Genomic DNA, 23,107 nt, shown 5'->3' on the forward strand with positions numbered 1-23,107 from the left:
AACTAATTAAACAGCAAGTGAATAAAGAAGCGAAGAAGCTGGGGTTCAAACATATATCCCTAGATACTTTGGGTGCACAAAGAATGGCTAATGAAAGGAAAACATCATGGGTATTTGGAAATTGATTCTACAAAATAAGTCATCTAAAAACAATGGATTTAGGGCTAGGCAGGACCTCCACATTCCATTTAATCCACAAAAGAACCCACACGTACAGATGGGTAACTATGCCTCTCCCTGTTGAAGAATTCCATGGTTATCGGTCACTGCCAAGAAACCCCAGGCTTACCTTCTGCTTTTTTTTCCTCATCAACTGAAATTGAGTCTATATGTTTAAATATATATATGCATTGAAAGACAACTCTTCAATAGATGGTGCTTAAAAACTACTATATCACACATCAACTAATTTCAATTTAAGAAGACTTATACCTGATAAGACGAAGGCAGACCACATCATAGTGGATGAGAAATTACTTCTAATACTTGTTCAGTCTAAACCACAATGCATAATGGTTTTTTTTTTTTATGATATTATGCACATCTGCTCCCAGACACATCACTTTAGACCCAACTCGGTGGCAGGCACATCCATCAAGAACAAAGTGTCCCAGAGAGGCGCGGTGGCCCCTCTCACCCTGAGGAACCCAACCCCGGCACAAGGATGGAGGCCAGCAGCCCTGCAGGGGGTCACCTTGCAGCCCTCACTGGCTTTTCCACCATATGCATAAGGGTGCCATTTATTCTATGATTTAATGAAACATAGAACAGAGATGCGTCTTAAAGTATCAGTAAATCTGCTCTTTTATCAAGTTTCTTCTTTTTTAGTTGTGTGGCGTTTACACTGTAAACAGAACTGATGAAAATAGATCAGGTCTGATAGTGTTACTTTACCATCTGCAATAAGATAGGTTTGCTCCTATTTTAACTTTTTAAAGTTCCTTTTGACATATTTCTTGGCTATAATCATTATAAAGAAAAAACAGAAATCTGTCTTTCAGCATCCATGCCATCCATCATGATGATGGATCAACCATCAATAATCAGGGAGCGATACTTAAAGCCATTGATGCTGATCATGCTTATCACACCACCCAGTTAGCCACACAGGTATTAAAAGATTAAATAGAAATATAAATACACAGGCACACATAAATTTTTTTCAAGCACTAGTAGGTGCTGAATGAATAGTAGCTTTCTTGAATTAATAATTGTTGATTTAACAAAAGAAAATGAACCATATAAAGTATTAAAGATATTTTGTTGTCTTATCCTAATATAGAAATGTGTTTGGGTCTTTACCCAAAGCCATCAACTCAGAGGCAAAATTTCATCTTTACCTATTTTCATCCAAAATTCTACATGGCTTTCAGAAAGCTCAGTTAAGAGAACTAACAGTCAAGGAATATAGTCTAAGACACATGCTGACCTCTGCATATTTCAAGAAAAAATATATGGCTCCTTGGATCATGTTAAAATACACCAGAAAGCTATATCCCTGAACTATATCAATTTAGTAATGCCCCTACCCTGAAAACACTTTCACTGAGTTATATTTTAACCTTATACCTTTTGTTTATTTATTGTAAGATACAAACATGTGAAAACACTTCTATATCTGCAATGAATCCATACTGGAATGTTTGTGAGTAGGTTATTCTACATCCAGTGTATGTTTCCATGTGATAGTTTTCTTTTAAAATTCCTTTTGATCTTGGTTTTGGGAAGCTGAGAGTGAACTCTAAAGCTCAGTCCAAGCAACAGTCCACATCTTTGCTTATTTCTCCTCTCATATGTACTTTTTAATGTTTTATATCTACTCTAGTAATTTTTATATATCACAAATCCTTTTTAGAAACATTCAACTGTATACTTTAAATGGATTAATACACATCAAATCAACTCCAAATGATATACTTACTCTGCAGTGTTTATTTAATACAAACTATAAAAGAAATCAGAATGCAAAAACATAGTTCTTTTGTATTCAACGTATGTATTAATAATTAAATTGTGTTTGGGGTGAGATGAAGACAGCCAAAAATCAGTAAACTGGAAGATGCGTGCTCTTCAGACTAGCGTGCTCACCAGAGTGCCTTCCTCCTCCTCTGGGCCAGTAGACGTGTGACCGTCAATCGACCTAGCAGGGCAGTGACTCCTCCCTAGAGTCAGCTGACATCTGCGTTAGCTTTCAAAGTGCCCATATGAGGAAGGTAGTTTAGACTTGACCCCATGGCATTATTTATAGGTAGCAGCCCCTTGATCAGGCTTTAGGAAGGATCCTAGTCTTCTAGGCCTGGTCTAGCACATGCCTTCGGCCTGTTCAGCAAGCCCTTGGAGATGGGCCCTGAGGTCACAGAAACTCTCTGAGGGTTTAATCATAGAAACAAGAAAAGAGAAACGTAGGTGGTATTATCATGCCTTCTTAAACCAGGAAGTTTTCCCTTTCAGCAAGTGATCCTCTACTTTTCCGACCCCTGCTCAGCTGAGGGACTCTACACACACCCACTGGTAACAGTGGCATGCTGTGGCTGTGATTCTTAAGGGGCTGGAAAACAGGAAACTTGAAAAGTCACTTCTCCCATCAACAATTATGATGTGGTCTCTTCTTCCATACTTGGTGAGAGTCACTGAAAAGCAGAATGGGCTAGTCGGGCCCATTTTCAGATCAGAAATTTGGGATAAAGGAATCACATGAGGGAAAAAGAAGATGAAAGAAAATGCAGTGGAGGGGGGAAATGATAAAAATGTCAACAAAGCAGGAGAGAATGTGCAGGTCAGTGTAGAATTTGGCAATGAAGCCAGTAAGAGTAGCTATTAATAGAAGCACAAAATTAGTTAAGACAATTTGGGGGTGGGGGGAGAATCAGGAACACTATTTTGTGCATGTCTTTTCTGTAAACCTACAACTTTTCTAATAAAAATTATTTTAAAAAAGACAATTTTGGGAAATTATTAATGTAGTAACATTAATATCTTTAATATGGAAGAGTCCACAAAAAGTGAATAAAAATTTATGAGAAAAATGGGGAGAAGGTACAAACAGACAACACATGAAGCAAGAATACAAGTGGCCAAAAACATATGTAAAAATTACAGATTTAAACAAAGGAGGGGAGCAGATGTAGCTCAGTGATTGAGGGCCTGCTTCCCATATATGAGGTCCTGGGCTCAATCCCTAGTACCTCCTACAAAAACAAAAACAAAAAAACGCAATAGAGTTTTTCAACCTGTGGGTGTGGCAAATATTTAAAAAGACTGATACTCATTGGTCAATAGTGCCTAGGCAAATCACAACTCTGCAAATTGGAATAACTTTTCTAAAAAGTAATTTGGCAACATATACCAAGACTTTAATGTTACCCTTTGACCCATCATTTATTTTTTAAAAGTTAATTGAACCCATATGTATAAGGATATTCACTACCATTCTTTTCCTATTAATGAAAAATTGAAATGAACCTAACTGTTCAATTATATGGAGTTGACATTTTTCAGTCTCTGAAAGCACATCCTGAGAAAAGGACTTAGGTACAGGTTGTTTATTTGAGAGGTCATCCCAGGAAACTAAACTGGGAAAATGGAGAAAGTCAGATAAGGAATAAAATCTGATATGGTATTCAGGAATGAGCTGTTTACTGCCATAGGCAACTGTGTCTCAGTTCCACTGCGGAAGCCTCTGCCAAACTATGTAATATGAACCTCATAACTGTCCCAACACAGGACAGGGATGCTGGGGTGTTAACTACCAACTCCCATCTCCATTGTTGAGGGTTGCTGTATTAATTCCTCTGAAATTCTAGGTTGTACCTACCTGTATCTAGGTGGCCTTTGCAGCTCTGAAGAAAACAGAGCAGTTAAGTCACAGCTAATGTTTGATGTGGGGCTTGGGCAAGGGAGCATGGACATGTCCATGATGGCCATTGTGGCTGTCCTACAATCGGACGGGCTAAGAGGATGTAAGAGACATATTCACATTTCAAGTTAAAATAAAATTACAAGAATATACAGTGTACTTTATGTTTAAAATAGATATAATTTACAAACACACATACATACAAGAACAAAATCTGATGTTATATTTACCAAAAGAGTCTGGTAGTTATATTACCATTAACCAAAAGTTATTAGTGGTTCTCTTTGAGTAATAATTAGCTCAGGGTGATTTTAACTTTTTTCTTATGCTTTACTATCAGAATTAAATTATGTAAGTAATTGTATGTATAGTTTTTTTGTAAGGAGCAGATTTTATTTGAATAATAGAGTCAAGCCCATGTCCTTTTAACAGGTCTCATAAAATACATTCATTACTCTATATCTACAAAGACAGTAATAGTATTAACAATACATTGCCACCCTCAAGTTATTTAAGAATTCTAATTAATTTTAAACTGAAGCTTGTATACGAAATAGCTGCTTTTGGAGTATTTTATATATTGGCAGGGATATTTTAAGTATAAACAAATTATTAATAATTAAAGTCTAAAGTCTCAATCAAGAGAATGTAGAATGGGGGAAATAATAAGATGAACAAATAACACAGTCACAGACTTTGCATTCTTTACAGTGATGATCCATTGTCTTGGCCACCACGTATTTTCACTCTTGGGGAGTCCCACCAACCCCATCCTTACCACTCCCAAAGGAACTTGACAGGCCCTAATCTCTTTGTGCTACTATTACTATAAACTCCTCATTCACTTACTCTTTCAAGTGTTTATTGAGTGTCTACCATACATCCGGTTAGGTACAAAGATAAAATAGTGAGCCAAACTGGTTCTCCATTCTCAGGGAATTTACTATCTCATGGGTGATCAAAATGATCGTGTTACAAGGCTACAGCAGGGGCAGACATGGGTTGCAGAGGGGCGTATGAACTGATGCTGAGCCTAGTCTTGGAGGGTGGGGTGGGGGGAAGCCTCCACTAGGGGTTGCAATAGAAGTTAAAGCCAGAAGGACAAGCAGGAGATGGCCAGTAAGAGGAAAGGAACCACCAGCTGGAAGGAAGACCATGCACCTCCTCACCTTTCAAAGACCAAGTCATATTTCCAACAACCTCATTTTTCCTAACTATGCTTTTCCTTGTATTCTCCAGAGCAAAAAAGCTTAAACGCCTCCTCCCCATTTCTGGCTAAGAAGGTGAAATACCTCTTTCTCCCTGGCTTTCCAGGCTCCTGCTCGGTTGGTTGCAAAGAAGACTAATTCTGTTCTTCCCAGCAAGAACTCACTGTTGTCAAGTGCCTTCCCGTGTGCTCCATCCATGCCTACCTCTGTGCCATCACTAGCCAGGCCCCCTGCCTGGAATGCCATCCCTTTGCCCCTGCTTCTCCAACTCCTGCCCAGCCTTCCAGGCTCCAGTCTGCTTCCCAAGGTAGCCTTTTGGGCAGTCCCTTTGTGGGTTTTCCTCTCCACTGAACTCTGACCTCTTTGGAAAGTTTGTAGCCCATAAATTAGTTCTCAGTGTTTAAAAAGTGCCTATTATGTTTCCGTGTGGTTTCATGTTCCTTGGTATAGATTTTCCTAATAATCCGTCAACATTTAAGGAGAGTTCTAAGCACACAGGAGGCCGCAGGATGTACAAGGCATAAATAAGATCAATGGGGATCAGCAGAAAGAAAAAATAGACGTTTCTAATTAAGGCGTATTGTGGCCTTTCTTGATGTCAGGAACGAGGCCACAGCCCTCACAGGGATTCAAAGACCCACTTGTTGTTCCAGGCATTGCTGTGTGAGATGTTCATTGTAATCTTCACAAATACAATAAAGAGAACAGACCATGGTGGCAGAGGACCTGAATCTAATTTCTCTCAACCACGTCCTAGCTATGTGTGAGCAAGTCATTCACCTCCCTGCACAATATTCTCAAATCAAATAGTTGTTTTTAATGAATAAGATACATTTTTGTCAAGCAGAAAGAATAAGAGGAATAGTAGGGGCCAGAACCAGATGAGAAAGAAGAGGGAGAATTCTATTTTAAGAGCCCCTGCTGGACACATCTGATACTGAGAGAGAGACTGTCTTCACTTTTAATTCTATGAAAATGCTTATTTGTCCAGGGAGTTGTTGGACTGTCCACTGTTGTTTCGATTAGCAGCTATTACAAAAGGTCTGTCTGATGAGTCTTGTGTGTTTCTCAAGGGGATTCAGGAGGGCTGTGGGAGTCACACACTTTCTAAAAGCTACTAGTCCCACCAGGAACGCAGACCTGGCAATAAAAGTGTAATTATTGTGCACACATAGGTCTTCTCATGCCTACCTTGAATATTTACTCAAGGTGGAAAAAAAACATAATAATATGAAGGTGGAGGTTAACATAATCTATGCAGAAAAAAAGCCAAAACAGAATAATTTATTCTTTATTAAACAAAGAATTCTTTATTAAACGAAGAATTTAATAAAATGTGAGTTAAAATGTGGCTTTTTTCCTCCTTCCTTTCCAAAGGTTTGTTCATTGTCAACCAAAATCTTATCCTCCCCTCGTTCTGAGGTAATAGGCTTACATCTGGGAGCCTGCGTGTGCAGCTGGACACTTCCCAGCCTCCTCGTGGTTGGAATGGGATGCTCCTCCATATTCTCTCCCCCTCTGGGCCAGCAGCAACCCAGATGAAGCAGGGATCCAAATTCTACCATGACTACCAGTGCCTTCAGGCAGCGGTTCTCAAAGTGCAGTCTGCAGTTTCCTGGGGGTCCCTAAGACCCTTTCAGGGAATTATAAAGACAAAACTATGTTCATAATAATATTAAGACAATATCTTCCATTTTCACCATGTTGATATTCGTTACTGGTGGTGTGTAAAAATGCTGACACTTTAGCATGAATCAAGACAGTAGAACCAAGTGACAAGTAGTCATTGTATTCTTTACAATGATTAGAAAACAAAATTGGTTTCATGTAAGAAGATCCTTGACGAAGCAGGAAAAATGACTAATTTCATTAAATCTCTCCCTTTGAGTACACATCCATGTGATGAAACTGGAAGTGCACATGAAGGATTCTGCTGCACAACAACCTAAGATGGTTGTCTTGAGGGAAAGCACTTAGGTGATTGTCTGAGTTACAGGCTATACTAGACACATTTTTCATGGAAAATATTTTTAAATGAAAGTATGACTGAAAAAGTATGATTATTATGAGTTGGGTATTTGTAGACATTTTCCAAATAACAAACAAAGTGAGTCTATTACTTCAAGAAAACCAAATGACAGTATCTGTTGCCACTGACAAAATTCAAGCTTTCAATCAAAAGTCAGAATTTCAGAAAATGTGTGTATGCCACTATGAGCCTAACAACTTCCTAACGGTTAAAGATTTTTGCTGAGGAAATCAGTGATAAAATGAACAAATGTGAGTTTTTGATATTGAATTATGATGTGTTAATATTTGTAAGAGCTGCATATCTCAGTGAACCAATAATTTTCAAATGACCAAAATGCACATTATCTAAAAATCATGCATGGGTAAAAGATCCATTCAAAAGACAAGATAGACTAATAGATATTAATGGAGCTGAGTACAAAAAGTTCATTGATATGCTTTTACATTTCATAGTAAAGAAATTACCACAGGAGTTTTGGTCTAGTATCAGAAAAGAATAGCTGTATTTTCTGGAAAACACTATTGATATATTTCTTTCTTTTCCAACTACATATCTGTGTGAGGTGAGATTATCTTCATATATTCAGTTGAAACAACATATCACAACAGACTAAGTATAGAAGTAGAGACTCCCTCTTCTAAATCAGAGATTGAAGAAATTTATAACACTCACTAAATTTTTGTTTCGGAAAATAGTTATATTTCATAAAATGTTATTTATGTTAATATGCAGTGTTTTATTGTTATTTTAAAATAAATGAATACATGATTTTAAATGCTCTCTATTTAATTTCAAATACAGTAAATATCAATAGATATAACTAATACATACAAAAGCTCATTGGAGTCCTATATAATTGTTGAGAGTGTAAAGGGGTCCTGAGATCCCAAAAATTGAGAACCACTGCTCCAGAAAAGACAAATCAACGAAATGGAAATAACCCAAGATTCTGAAGACTACGTGGAGCAGAGCTGCCCCCAGACCCAGGTCACTCACATGGGGTCTGTTACAGGAGGCAGAAATGATCCACTTTGTTCTGTAAGCCACTGTCCTGTTGGGTCTCTTTGCTACATTGCTACTGCAGCTTAGTTCACCCTGACCAACTCAAGACACATATAACAACAGATATACAACTAGGAAGAGCCCTAGCTTTCAACAAATGAATTACAAGTGCAAGCTGTGATTCCTTTAACTCTATTCCCTGAATAAAGAAGCATCAGCATGTGTAATGTCATTTCAACTGTGACTGATACTCATCTCAATGCACCCCCTCTCCAACCCTTCCCACCAAAATTAGTCCCAAGAATCAATAGCTAAGGAGTCCATTGAGGTTAAGAGTAGGGGCTGACTCTTCTTCAAGGTGGTGATCTGGGATGTTTAATGAGATAATCCATAGCTGTGGAACAAAAATAAGGTTGACCTTTGAGAAAATACAGCCTGAAAGACCATCAGGATTTTCAAGTCATCAACGTTTTCAAATGAATTTACCTTAAGCTAAGGCCTATCTACTCAAAAATTGTTTTTGTAACAACACTTTAAAAGAATTATATGAGAAAAAGGTGAAAAGCTGCTGCATATACATTCTCTCTTTCTCCCTGTTCTCCCCTCTCTTTCCTTCTTGTCTTTTATTGTTTGTGAAATGGGACTTATTTTTTATTATGTTACCTTGTCTCTATGCTTGTGCAACATATACAAATAATAGGCAACATGATATCAATCCAAATATATTAAGTACAAACATTTTTAAGTTTTCTAAACTCCTACCCTAGGGGAAACTGTCCATGTTCTTGTCTAGATATGGGCAGATTAAGGCCAGGGGAGGTACATATTTTACTTGACTAAAATGCTAGAGGAAAAAGTATCATACTACGATTGTCTGCTGTAGGAGAATGCTGCAGGAAAATACAAAATCCAGAGACCTGCCAAAAGTCACATACCTGTGTTTTTAGATTAGATTAATGTGGGAGCTGACGTGGCTCAAGTGGTTGAACACCTGCTTCCCACATGGGAGGTCCGGGGTTTGGTTCCCGGTGCCTCCTTAAGCAAAAACAAACAAGCAAACAAATGAAAAAACCAACTCAGGGGAGGTGAAACTGGCTTCCCACATATGAGGTCCTGTGTTCAATCCCTGGCCCCAATACCTCAAAAAAAAGAATATTAGATTAATGCAGGACACCCCTTTTCTGAAGGACACTGAATTTAGAAAGAGAGAAATACAACCTCTTTCATTTCCCAATCACAGCAATTACTGAATGGCCACATGATAGAAAAGAGAGAACTGGATAGGCCTCACTCTGCCATATTACCCAGCTGGGTGACCTTGCGTAAATCAGTTCACCCTTCTGTTTGCTCATGTGTGAAATTAGGAGTTGGACTACAGAATCTCTGCGGTCACTTCCAGACCGACACTTTCTCTCTGCCATCTTCTTACTTCCCCACAAAAGACGAATCTTGATTTGCCGAGCTTGGTTGACCACGGTGCTATCTCTGCTCCATGAACGGAAATCCAGCCTCAGAGGGAGGGCCCCTTTCTTCTTTTAGCTGCCACTTCAGTTTAGACGTTTGAATCACTGACCAAACTAAGCCTCTTATTAAATACGATTAAAACATTTTTAATAGTTAGTACAATAGATCAGCGCAGCTTTCCTCAATTTTGTGATGTTCAAGTAAACTTGTAAACTGAGTGATTTCTTTCCAGTGTGTCCTCTATCCGTGAGACCCAAGCTTTATATGATGTTTGGTATTGAAGATTAAAACCGTTCTAAGTTCAACAATGATGACAATTTGATGATGATATTTGAATTTAGAAAAATAATTACCCCCTTTCCTACAGAAATTTTCATATGTTAAAATCACAATTTGAATTTACCACTACTCAGTACTAAAAGGACAACTGATCAAACTACACCCTTTAAATGGGTAGCTCATCCTTATATATTATTTATCTTCTAATTAGGAGAGTGAAATTAGTCTGAGTTGCTCAACTAATTGTAAAGAAAGAACCGGTCTTTTTTAAAAAGACTTATTTATTATTCTCCCCCTTCCCCCGTCCTGCAGTTGTTTTTGCTGGTCCATTGGCTGTGTGATCTTCTATTACTCTTTTTCTCATCTCATCTTTCTCCTCTAGGATTCACTGGATTCCATCCTGGGGACCTTCGATGTGGAGACCCCGTCACTGGCACCACTTCAGTTCCTGGTCTCTGCTGTGCTTCCCTGTGACTCTCCCCTTTGTCTCTCTTTGTTTTGTCATCATCTTGCCGTGTGACTCCCTCACACGGGCACTGGTTCACCACGCGGGCACTGGCTCACCACGTGGGTACTGGCTCGCTGTGCAGGCACGCTTTCTCCTCTTCTTTTTCACCAGGAGGCCCCAGGGATCGAACCGGGGTCCTCCCGTATGGTAGGTGGAAGCTCTATCACTTGAACCACATCCACTTTCCAGAATTGATCTTTATGCTGCTAAGTTTGATCATCAGTTTCTGATTTTAATTGAACCTGTCTTCCTGTTTTCCCAGCTTCTGCTCTTCCAAAAATGTGCAAATAATTTTTTGTTTTTGTTGTTTTGCTTGCTCAAGATACAAGTAGGATAGACTAATGCAGCTAAACTATATCAAGGGGCTGAACCAGCAATACAGAAGAGGTTTGTGGAATAAAAGATCACACTTTCCTCTTAAAATCAATGAGAGAGAAAGACAAAGTACCTAATTAACTTGGCATGACATTGAAAAAGTAATCTTAAATTATCTTTCTACTTACCTGGGAAAAAAGGAAATTATGTCTCTGAAGGAGACATGCACCTTCTGTTGTACTTTTGAAATGCTTCTTTGTTTGGTTTACCCAATGCCTAATCAATTTCTAAGGTATTCACTGATATCCACAATATTAACCCATCAATGCTTACTTTTGTGCAGTTTGGCTCAAGCTTTCATGGGGCTTCACTTAATACTTGAAAATGCCTAATTTTTCAGACCCATATGCTATGAATTACAGAATTTGTCTGGGCAAACAAGTGGAAAACAAGGTTATTATTATACTAGAAATCAGCAATGCTGAAAAAGGGCATGGAGCTGGAGTAAGTCAGAGCCGTCAGCCTCCTGGCTAAGGTATATAGATGACTTCAGTCTACAGTTCCAGGGGCCACAGCTCCTAATGTGAGGTGACCTTTAAATGGGAAATGGCCAGAACACAAAAGCATTTTACTTGCTCCAATACAACTTTAGTAATTGAGATGAGAAAACACATTATTCCTTTATCAGGAAAGTATTATTCAGAAGACTCAGATCAAGCTGAGGTATAATTATTATTTAACAAATGCATCATTGAGTTAAATGGCAGTACTATTTTAGGTCTTCAATTAGTGTTTCTAAAGTACTCTAACTGAAGGAGTTGGTCATTATAAAATTATTTTCAAAACTGTTGGGATACGACAGTTTGGAGTGCTTAATTATTACCAGTGACCAATTCTATAAATACATGTTTTGAACTCAACAATTTACCTGCTGATTCTACAACATACATCCTGAAAAAACGATCCTTGTTTTCACATACCATTGATTACAAATAGAAATAACATATATCTTTTACCTAACAGTATTATAACAGCATTGTATTATATGTAGTTACTGTTCCAGGGAACAAAATGTAATTTAAGATAGAAATGAATCCACTCTCCGTAACATCAAACTGTTTTATAATGGGATTCACGGTAATTATGTCCCTGGAAAAACTAAGAGGACACCCAAGGAGAAAAAAATTATAGTTAGTCTAGACAGGAGGTAATCAAGAAATGGCCTAAATACATGGAGAATTGGCATCTGCAATAAGCACCATCAGAAAAAGATGGGAATAGTACGTCAACTGTACTATGGATTTTCTTGGTTTAAAAGTGTGCTTCTTTAAACAAGATACCCCTTTAACAAGTGATATAAAACATCAAATAATGCTGGGACAGTAAAGTTCCTAATAGATTCTTTTTTATTCATTCAATAAAATTCACTCACCCAGCACCTACACTATGCCAGGCACTGTTTCTAGGTGCTGGGGATTTTGGAGTGAGCAAAACAAATAGAAGATCACTGCCTTCTCAGAACTTACTTTCTGGTAGAGGAGACTGCCAATACACATGGTACAAAAGCAATAACACACGGTAGTTATATATGATAAAGGCTAAGGAGAGAAAATTCAGCAGGAAAAGGGAATATGCAATGTCAGAGGGCAGGATGGGGAAGTGATATTTACACAGTGGCCAGGGAAGGCTTCACTGAAGTGGGGACTTCTGAGTAAAGACCTGAAGGAAATCATTCAGTTTTGATTACATTATCTTTTACTTTAAATCCTCATTTATATGTATATAAAGTAAGTCATCCTCAGAGAGGGGGAGAAGACATGAAAAAGGAGAGGAGAAAGGAAAATTTAGCTTTTAATGGCAATATCATCATTGCTCTCTAAATCTTTAAGTTTGTGTGTCTTTTTGTGAGGAATAAGTTGCATCCTCAGGTATGGTCCTTGCTAATTCCATGTGTGGCTTTCCTGGAAAGAGAACAAAATGGGGGTAATGAGACTGGGGTGGAACGGAGGGTCAGTGGGAGCCACATCTTTCACTGTCAAGACTGTGTTCTTTGGCAAGTTGCAGAATAAAAAAAAAAATACTACAAATTAACTGTTTTTTCTACATGGTTGCATAGACCCTTTAACTTAGATCTTCCTCATTTAAACTGATGTGTTGTCAACTTAAAAAAATTGTGATTTTCTGATTCAATTTTCTCCTCTATAAAATGGCCATGATTGACCACCATACCAGGTTTCATGACACTAAAGATATAGAGAGATGTGAATTTTAAAGGTAAAAGCATGATAGGAATGGGAGCTATTGATTTTATTCCTTAGATCACCCCAACTGTAATATATAGTGATAAGAGAAGACAACAACAGAGAGAGTAATTTAGAAATGAATTCATTGGTGAGATTATACTGATAGCATAATCAGAGTTCTGAAGCAGTGTTTTACATTGAAGATACCATACTATGGATTACTTGACTCCCCAATCTGTTGGACTAGTATGTCCACTGATTCCCGTCTTTGAAAAATCTGCTGTTCCTATGCTATGCATGTTTCATTTTTCTGATAAATAATACATATTCTTATGAGAATTTCCTAATTTCTGTCTAAGAATAAATCAGGAATACATACATTAATTTATTTAGTGGCTGTGTCTTGGGAAACGTCTAAGGGGGATCTCTGTTCATCCAATGTTAAAAATTCATTAGGACAATGTTTCTTAATTAATATTGATATCAGAATCACTTTTATCTTTTAACCTAAATATTCCTAGAATTGACTCTATGCCCTGACTCTTTGGTGGATATTGCCCAGTTTTAAGTACGCTTTCCAGTGATGCTGGTGTGCAGCAGGTTAGGACCCACTGCACCGGGGCAAGCTGCTGAAATCTACATTATGACAACACCTGCAGACTGTGACGTCTCACGTGAAGAACTCCATGGGAACACAGTTTGTTAGTACATAGTTTAGCCACTCTGTATGTTCCTACCTATCTATGAATAATGGTGTTCCGGTTCTAAGTGTCTGACAAGAATAATGGTGCTCCGGTTCTAAGTGTCTGACACTTCATGTGACTTCAAAAGCAGGGGAGTAAATAGTGAAACTTAGAAGGCCGGCCGTGTCTTTCATCTAAGACGTGAGAGACCCAATAGCACCATAACAACAGGCTTATGTTGTCCTCTGTAAAGAGGGTTTTATCCATTCTGAGCAGACAATGGCCTACATTAACATAGTTCTCCCTTTCCCTCCTTAGTGAAAGAACCCCAATTTGACATTGAGCACATTGTCACCTGAAGAAACAGAAATATTTCTCAGCTTTCTTGCAGCTAGGTGGGGCCTTGTAACTCAGTTCTGGCCTATAAAATGTGGGTCAGGAAATGGTGTGTTCGATTTTCATAAAGACTGCTCTCAAAGGGAGAGCAATTTTTACCCTTCTACCTGTCCTTCTTTTGAGGGATGGTCTCATTGATGTGAAGTTTGGAGTTCCAGAAGCCATCCTGGATAGGAAGTAATCCTGAAGATGCCATAAAAGCCTTTCAATAGTATAGTGGAGCAGAATCAGTAATGACCCCAAGTGTTCCGGCTAGGTGAAGGATTCAATGGTAGTACTTATCTGGAGAGACCAGATAAGAAAAGCGTAGGAAAAAGAAAAGCCAAGTAGATAACCCAAGTGGGAGGGGAAGGCGAGCTGAGGGTTTGTAAGGAGGAGCAAACTCAGATACATTTTTTAAAAGTTAAGGCAACATTATTTCAATTTCCTTGTAATGATAACATTTAAAGCATAAGTGGTAGTTATTGGGCAAGGATATAATTTCTTTTAAGACCTTTTAGAGTTGGATTTTAATTCTGTCATCACTGATGACGGAACTAAGCCATCATATCCAACTCTAACTGCCTCTGTTTAAACCACTATTACGTTTTGTCGTTTGCTTAAAACCTAGCCTTAACTAGTATAATAGAGAAGGTCACCAAGGGACATAAACAGTTAGGGCAAAGGTACACTGGCATACAGTGTTGAACCATGAACTCCTAATAAAATTGACAGTTTCCAATATTCTTAAAAGGGATGTTACATGTGTATAACTCTGTATTAGTCAGCCAGAGGGATGCTAATGCAAAGTACCAGAAATCTGTTGGCTTTATAAAGGGTATTTATTTGGGGTAAAAGCTTACAGTTACAAGGCCCTGAAGAGTCCAACTCACAGTTACTTCCTTACTAAACTCTGTTGCCATGTGTTGAAGAAAGATGGAGGGGGACGTCTGCAAGGGTTCAGCCTTCCTCTTCCTCTTAATCCTCCATGGTTCCAGCTTTTTCTGATCTCAGTTGCAGGCTGGTTTAAGGCTCTCTCTTTTCCGGGGCTCATTTCTTTCCAAGCTCAGGTCTCTTCACAAGGTTAGCTGTAAACTGTCAGGCAAATGGTTCATCTCCGGTCCCGGGGCCTCTGCTGTGTCTATGGAGCTGTGCTCTTCTGTGTATCTACTTCTGTGTATTTCTTCTTCTGCCTTCTTGATTGAATAGCCACCTATATAGCCCACCAGGGGGCAGGGACCCAACCCTGCATGCCCTAATGACATGGTCAAATCAATGCCCTAATCTTAACATAATTTAATTGAAGGCATCTCAGCTGAATCTAATACAGTCAAAGGATATCAAGCCCAGAGGAAGACCAATTTACAAATATAATCAAATAACTTTTTTTGGAATTCATAAATAATATCAAACTGCCACAAACCCTAAGCTGATAAAAAGATGTAATAGCATTCTAGCACCATGTACTGAAGCAACAAATAAAATAATTTACTTGATCTCTGTATACTGAAGAACAATTCATGTAGTTTAATGGCACTATATCTGATATAAGATTTGCGAGCAGGAATGGACTAGTTTGCCATGTCACAGAAAGAATCATTGCCATTTGCCATCTTGTCAACAGTGGGGTAGGGGGTACAGGGAAGGTAAGGACAACTTCAAACTCCGTGGCTTGGCTGACTATTGCAGAAGATGATATCCAGGAAAGGCAAAGCACAACAAAGGGGGAAGGGAATTAATAATTTGGTTTTGATTTTGAAAAGCTTTAGAAATGCCTGTGAGATACAAGTGCAAATTACCAAAGAAAATTACAAAACGGGTTGGGAATTCAGATTCACTTGCTCATTTGCAGATTAGAAATATTTGATGATTCCACATCAATTACTCAATAAAGTCCAGGCTCCTTATCATGATATCAAGGCACCACACAACTTGGCTTCAACCTACGTTTTCTCATTTATCTCTTTGCCCACAATCCTGCACCCAAAACAAACACAAACCTTATGCTCAAGTCAGCATAACTGTGCACAGTTCTCCCCCATGCAAGTTTCACAGAAAGCCATCATATTTTTCACATGTATACACTTAGCTGCAAATAACTGTTTAACTATCTCTCACACTAGACAGAACTATATGAAGCTGTAGCCCATGATCTTAATTATAGCACTTCAAAATAGATAAGTACTCCAATACTAGCTTAGGTAACAGAAGCTCCCCTACACGCTTCTGTGTTTTTGCTTATTTTGTTTTCCCTATCCATATCACAGCAAGGAATCAGTGAAGACTGAGTTGTTAGCTCTGGGAGAATAATACAATGGTGGCTTTTACCTGGAGAGACCAGATAAGAAAAGGATAGGATTAAACAAAACAAAACAAAACAAAAAAGCAAAGCAGATAACAGAAGTGGGCGGTGAAGAAGAGGGGAAGGTTTGTAGAGAGGAGCGAACACAAATACATTCAAGTCTCTGATACCTTTTATTTCATGCAGCAAAATGCATCAAGAGTGGGGAATCGATAGCTCCTGCTCAGTAAAGGTAGGGAAGAGGATATTATATGTCAAAGAAGAAAGCACTGGGGCACTCCAGAGCAGGACTGGGTTGGATAAAGAAATGCTCAAGAGGAAACCTCTCCAAACCGCCAGAAAACTTACGAGAGAGCCCTGTTACAAAACAGAACCCAGATGTGTGGTGCTACTTGTTCATCCTCAACCATGCATCAAGGCCTTGACAAAGTACTTTGCTAGATAAAGGGTTGGTGTTTCCCTGCCTCAAGATATTCTAAATGCCACTGTGGAAGCATGGACTGCACCATTTGTGAAACACAGCAACACCCCAATCCAGAAATAAATTGCTTTACTTTTCCAATTTATAATTAAAGAGAGAAAATAAAATAGTAGCATGCTATTGTGTAGAAAACAGTTAAGCCTTATCCATGTCACATGTAAAAAATTCTGCCAGCTTTCTATGACACATACTCTAATCTTTGCTAAGAATTAACTAGGATTATTAAATGTGTATAAATTACTTTTTAATTAGTGTTTTACGGTACGTGAGATAGGTGTTAATATTATGAAGTACTAACAACATGGGAATTGATTTGAACCCTCATGAAAACATGGATTTATATTTTATTTGGATCTCTCAGGCCCTTTATACACAGCACTAGAATATGGTTTTAGGGGACTCTACATGAGAATAAATCTAAAAAAGCAATCTTGCAAGACCACATTCACTCCTCACTCAAATATAAACCACTTCTTAGTGTTGGCTTTCAATGCAGACCCATTATTATAAAGGCACAATAAAAAATGCACAGTACCCTTAAAATCTCCAAACCACTTAATAACTAATTCAGAACAGAACTTTGTCAATAGTTAGTAAAAGAAGGTAGTCTGGAATATAATATAGCATAATAATTCAAAGTGTAACTTTTTTTTAAAATTATTTTTTATTTTTAAAGAAGCTTTAGATTACATAAATGTTACATAAAAAATATAAGGGGTTCCCATATGCCCTACTCCCTCCTCCTCCAACACTTTCCCACATTAACAACACCCTTTATTAGTGTGGTACATTTGTTACAATTGATGAACCCATATTGAAGCACTGCTGCTATCTATAGACTACAGTTTACATTATGGTTTATATTTTGTCCCAGACAATTTTGTAAGTTATGACAAAATATACAATGGTCTGTATCCATCACTGCAATGCCTTGCGGGACAAATCCAATGTCCTCAACATGCCCCCATATTACACCTGTTCCTCCCTCTCCCTTCCCTCAGAACCTCTGGTGGCAATGCCATTATATCAATGATAAGAGTTCTTCCATTGCTAGAATAATAATAAGTCTATGGCAGAATAATAATAAGTCTACTTTATTCTGTTGTTCATTCCCCAATCTTGAGGATTTGGGGATGGTGATGTCCATTCTGCTTCTAATTGAGAGAGGGCTTAGATCCCATGAGGCAAGACGGATGGAGTTATCTTGCTTGTTCTGTTCCTAGGGATGGGCATTGCCCATCATCATCTCTTTGTTAGTCATCCTGGGTGAGTCCAATGAACTGGAGAGTAGGTGTTGCAACTCTGCTGAAATTCAGGGCTCAATTGGCACACGGACAGACCACAGATTTAAGTCTCTGGGACATACATTTATCAAGTACAGTGCTAATGATGGGTTCAAATAAAAGGGGCAGAACAGCCATGTGTCTAGAGAACTTATAAGTGAGTCTAACTCTGCTATGCTGAGGAGCATAAATTCCAAAGGAAGGTCTATTGACAAGGTTGCGGAATTCCTGAGCTGTCTGCCCTGCTTACAGTTTCTGGATATCTCTAGAGCCCTCAGGAGGCCCGATACTTGAGGCATTGTTTATTGTGGCAGTTAGTGAGATCCTGCTGAGACTTGTATAAGTGTAACCTCTGGAATGATCTCCCAACTCCAAAGTGTAACCTCTTGAGTTGGACTGCCTACGTTCAAATGTCGGTTCTTTTGCTTCATAGCTGCACAATCCTGGGCAACAAACACTATCTCATTTCAATGACATTTGGTATCATCACATAGTTGTACATCTATCATATCAATCATTAGGAGAGCATTTTCATTATTCCAATAATAATAAACAAAAAAAAGATAAAGAAAATTCCTCAACACACAAACTCTTTCCCCTGCTGTACATAGTTGCTATTTCTGCTATTCCTGCACAATTTATTCATTTTCTTAAGCAGTTTTACTGAGACACATTCACATACCTTACAATCTATCCAAAGTGAATAATCAATGGCTTTTAGTATAATCATAATTTTATGCATTTATCACCACAAAAAATTTTAAAACATTTCATTACTCCAAAATGAAAAACTCCATACCCCTTAGCATTCCTTTCCCAGTCCTACATAACTACTAAACCCACTTCATTTTTATAAATTGATATATATTTATATTTTATATAAATGGAATCATATAATATGTAGTACTTTGTGTATGGTTTCTTTCAATTAGCATAATGTGTGTTTTTTTGGGGGGCTGATATTAACATTTTGTAGTATTAACATACACTTTTGTTCAGCTTCAAAGAAAAATGGTCTTATATATGTGATTTTATTCATATTAATATTTCACATGTGGTTTTACTATGCTACACAGTTCTATGTTACATTTTTTTAGCTTTCCTTTCAGTAATATACATCACCTTAGACTTTCCCTTTAAACTGCTTTCATACCCACATAACGGTACTGCTAGTTACAAACATTATATTGGGCTTTCAATTTTTTTGGTCATTTCCAAAGATTAACAAACATTCTTTTTACCAATTCTGTACAAGTTAACTTTCAGCTTTCCATTCTCTAAACTCATCCTATTTTCTGGTGACCCATATTCAAGTTAGTAACTCCATGGAATTACACAACGTATTTCGTTCATAGTAGCGCAATCGTACAATATTTTTCTTTTGTGTCTGGCTTGCTTCAGTCAACATAATGTCCTACATGTTCACCCATATTGTCATATGCTTTACAACTTCATTTCTTCTTACAGTTGCATAATATTACATCATGTGACTACACCACAGTTTGTCTGTTTATCAGTTGATTGACACCTGGGTTGTCCCCATCTTTTGGCAATCGTGAATAACACTGCTATAAACATCAATGTGTAGATGTCAGGAAACGGACTTGGCCCAGTGGTTAGGGTGTCCGTCTCCCACATGGGAAGTCCACGGTTCAAACCCCCGGCCTCCTTGACCCGTGTGGAGCTGGCTCATGTGCAGTGCTGATGTGCACAAGGAGTGCCCTGCCACGCAGGGGTGTCCCCCGTGTAGGGGAGCCCCACACGCAAGGAGTGCGCCCCATAAGGAGAGCCACCCAGCGTGAAAGAAAGTGCAGCCTGCCCAGGAATGGCGCCGCACACACGGAGAGTTGACACAACAAGATGACGCAACAAAAAGAAACACAGATTCCTGTGCTGCTGACAACAACAGAAGCAGACAAAGAAGAAGACACAGCAAAAAGACACAGAGAACAGAAAACCAGGGCGGGGGAGGAGAGAAATAAATAAATCATTTAAAAAAATGTGTAGATGTCTGTTCATGTCACTGCTCTTAATTCTTCTGGGTATATACCTAGCAATGGTATTGCCAGGTTGCATGGTAAGTCTACATTCAATTTGCTTAGGAACTGCCAAACAGTCCTCCACAATGGTTGTACCATTCTACCTTCCTACCAACACTGATAGTTCTCTGTCTTTTTAATAGTCACCATTCCGATAGGTGTGAAGTGATAACTCATTGTAGTTTTGATTTGCATTTCCCTAATTGCTAGTGATGTTGAACAATTTTTCATATTTTGTTTTGGGTTTTTTTTTTTTTGCATTTGTACTTACTTCTTCTTTGGACAAATGTCTATTCAAATCTTTTGCCAATTTTTTAATTGGGTCATTTGTCCTTTTATTGTTGAGTTGTAGATACTCTTTGTATATCATGGATATCAAAACTTTATCAGACATGTGATTTCCAAATATTTTATCCCATTGAGTCAGCTGCCTTATCACCCTTTTGAAAAAGTCCTGTGAGGTTCAAAAGTGTTTAATTTTGAGGAGGTCCCATTTACCTATTTTTTCTTCTGTTGCGCGTGCTTTGGGTGTAAGGTCCAAGAAACCACCACCTACCACAAAGCCTTTAAGATGATTCCCTACATTTTCTTCTAGTAGTTTTATGGTTTTGGCTTTTATATTTAGGTCTTTGACCTATTTTGAGTTGATTCTTGAATTGGAATTCTCTTTCATTCTGTTGGTTATGGATATCTAGTTCCCCCAGCACCATTTGTTGAAGAGATTATTTTGTCCCATCAACATAGACTGGGCAGGTTTGTAAAAAACCAGGTAGTTGTAGAGATAAGGGTTTATTCTGGAATCTTAATTCTATTCCACTGATTGAAGTGTCTATCTTTATGCAAATACCATGCTGTTTTGACCACTATTGCTTTGTAATATGTTTCAAGGTCAGGCAGGGAAATTCCTCCCATGTCACTCTTCTTTTTAGAATGCTTTTGGCTATCCAGGTACACTTTCCCTTCCAAATGAATGTGGCAATTGCCTTTTCTATTTCTGTAAAGTAGGAATTTTTATTGGTATTGCACTAAATCTAAAAATCAGTTTGGGTAGGACTGACATCTTCGTGATATTTAGTCTTTCAATCCACAAACATGCAATGTCTTTCTACTTGTTTAGCTCTTCATTGATTTCTTTTAGAATTGTTTTGTAGTTTTTCGACTATAGGTTCTGTACTTCCTTGGTTAAATTGATTTCTTGGTATTTGAGTTATTTTTGTTCCTATTGAAAATGGATTTTTTTTCCCCCTGATTTCCTCCTCAGATTGTCAATATTAGTGTACAGTAACATTAATGATTTTTGCATGTTGATCTAGTATCCTGCCACTTTGCTGAACTCATTTATATTAGCTCAAGTAGCTTTGTGGTAGACATTTCAGAATTTTCTAAATATAGGATCATATTATCCATAAATAGTGAGAATTTTACATCCTCTTTTCCAATTTGGGTGCCTTTTATTTTTTTCTTATCTAATTGTTCTAGCTAGAACTTCTAGTACAATGTTGAATAACTCTCGTGACAGTGGGTATCCTTGTCTTGTTCCCAGTCTTAGAGGGAAAGTTTTCAACCTTTCCTCATTGAGAACAGTGTTGGCTATGGGTTTTTCTTATATGCCTTTTATCATGTTGAGGAATTTTCTTCTATCCTATCTTTCAAAGTGTTTTTATCAAGAAAAGATACTGGACTTTGTCAAATGCCTTTTCTGCATTGATTGAGATGATCATGTGTTTTTTTTCCCTTTAATTTGTTAATGTGGTATATTACCTTGATTGATTTTCTTATGTTGAACCAGCCTGGCATACCAGGAATAAATCCCAATTGGTCATGATGTATAATCTTTTGATATGCTTTTGGATTCTATATGCAAGTATTTTGTTGAGAATTTTTGTTGTTATGTTTCATAAGAGAACTTGGTCAGGAATTTTCTTTTCTTGTAGTGTCTTTATTTGGCTTTGGTATTAGGGTGATGCTGGCTTCATAAAATGTGTTGGGTAATATTCTCTCCTCTTCAATTTTTTGGAAGAGTTTAAAGAGGATTGGTGTTAATTCTTCTTGAAATGCTTGGTGGAATTCACCTGTGAAGCCGTCTAGTCCTGAACTTTTCTTTGCTGGGAGATTTTTAATGATGGTTTCTATTGCTTTAAATGTGACTGGTTTGTAAGTTCTAGTATTTTTGTAGCATCAGTGTAGGTTGTGCATTTCTAGGAATTTGTTCAATTCATCTAGGTTGTCTATTTTGTTGGCATAGAGTTTCTCATAATATCCTCTTATGATCCTTTTTATTCTGTGAGGTCAAGGGTAACTTCACCCATTTCATTTCTGGTTTTATTTCTTTGGTCTTCTCTTTTTTTTTTTTTTTTTTTTTTTTTGTTAGTCTAGCTAGGGTTTTTGTCAATTTTATTGATCTCCTCTGAGAACCAGCTTTGGTTTTGTTGATTTTCTCTATTATTTTTTTGTTCTGCCCTAATATTCATTCTTCCTTTCTTTCTGCTTGCTTTGATATTGGTTTGCTGTTCTTTTATACAGTTTCCCCAGATGTTCACTTATATTGTTGATTTTAACTCTTCTTTTTTTAATATAGGCATGTAGGGCTATAAATTTCCCACTCAAGAGAGCCCTCGCTGTATCTCATAAGTTTTGGTAAGTTGTGTTCTCATTTTCATTTGCCTCAAAATATTTACTGATTTCACTTGCAATTTCTTCTTTGACCCACCATTTATTTAGGAATCTGTTGTTTAGCCTCCACACAGTTGCTAATTTACCTCGTTCCTGTCTATTTTTGATTTTCAGTTTCCATTATGATCTGAGAAGGTGCTTTGTATAATTTCAATCTTTTTATATTTACTCAGAACTGCACTGTGACCTAACATGTGGTCTATCCTGGAGAAAGATCCATGGACACCTGAGAAGGATGTATATCCCACTGGAGTTTGGGTCAACGTTTTTTATATGCCTGTTAGGTCTAACCTGTTTATCATACTGTTTAAATTTTTGTTTCCTTGTTGATCTTCTGTCTAGCTGTTCTATCCAATGATCTGAT

The 23,107-nt window shown here is 37.8% G+C and overlaps 1 protein-coding gene and 1 pseudogene across 2 annotated transcripts in view; one reads left to right on the plus strand and one right to left on the minus strand.

Annotated features, from left to right (window-relative positions):
• The window catches only part of CERS6 (ceramide synthase 6), a 306,615-nt gene that overhangs the window by 88,485 nt on the left and 195,023 nt on the right, over nt 1-23,107 (minus strand). The window lies entirely within an intron of this gene.
• The window catches only part of LOC139439361 (EF-hand calcium-binding domain-containing protein 14 pseudogene), a 42,893-nt pseudogene continuing 22,496 nt past the window's right edge, over nt 2,711-23,107 (plus strand).

The sequence above is a fragment of the Dasypus novemcinctus genome, chromosome 7 (assembly GCF_030445035.2).
Source record: "Dasypus novemcinctus isolate mDasNov1 chromosome 7, mDasNov1.1.hap2, whole genome shotgun sequence".
NCBI classification, from domain to species: Eukaryota; Metazoa; Chordata; class Mammalia; order Cingulata; family Dasypodidae; genus Dasypus; species Dasypus novemcinctus.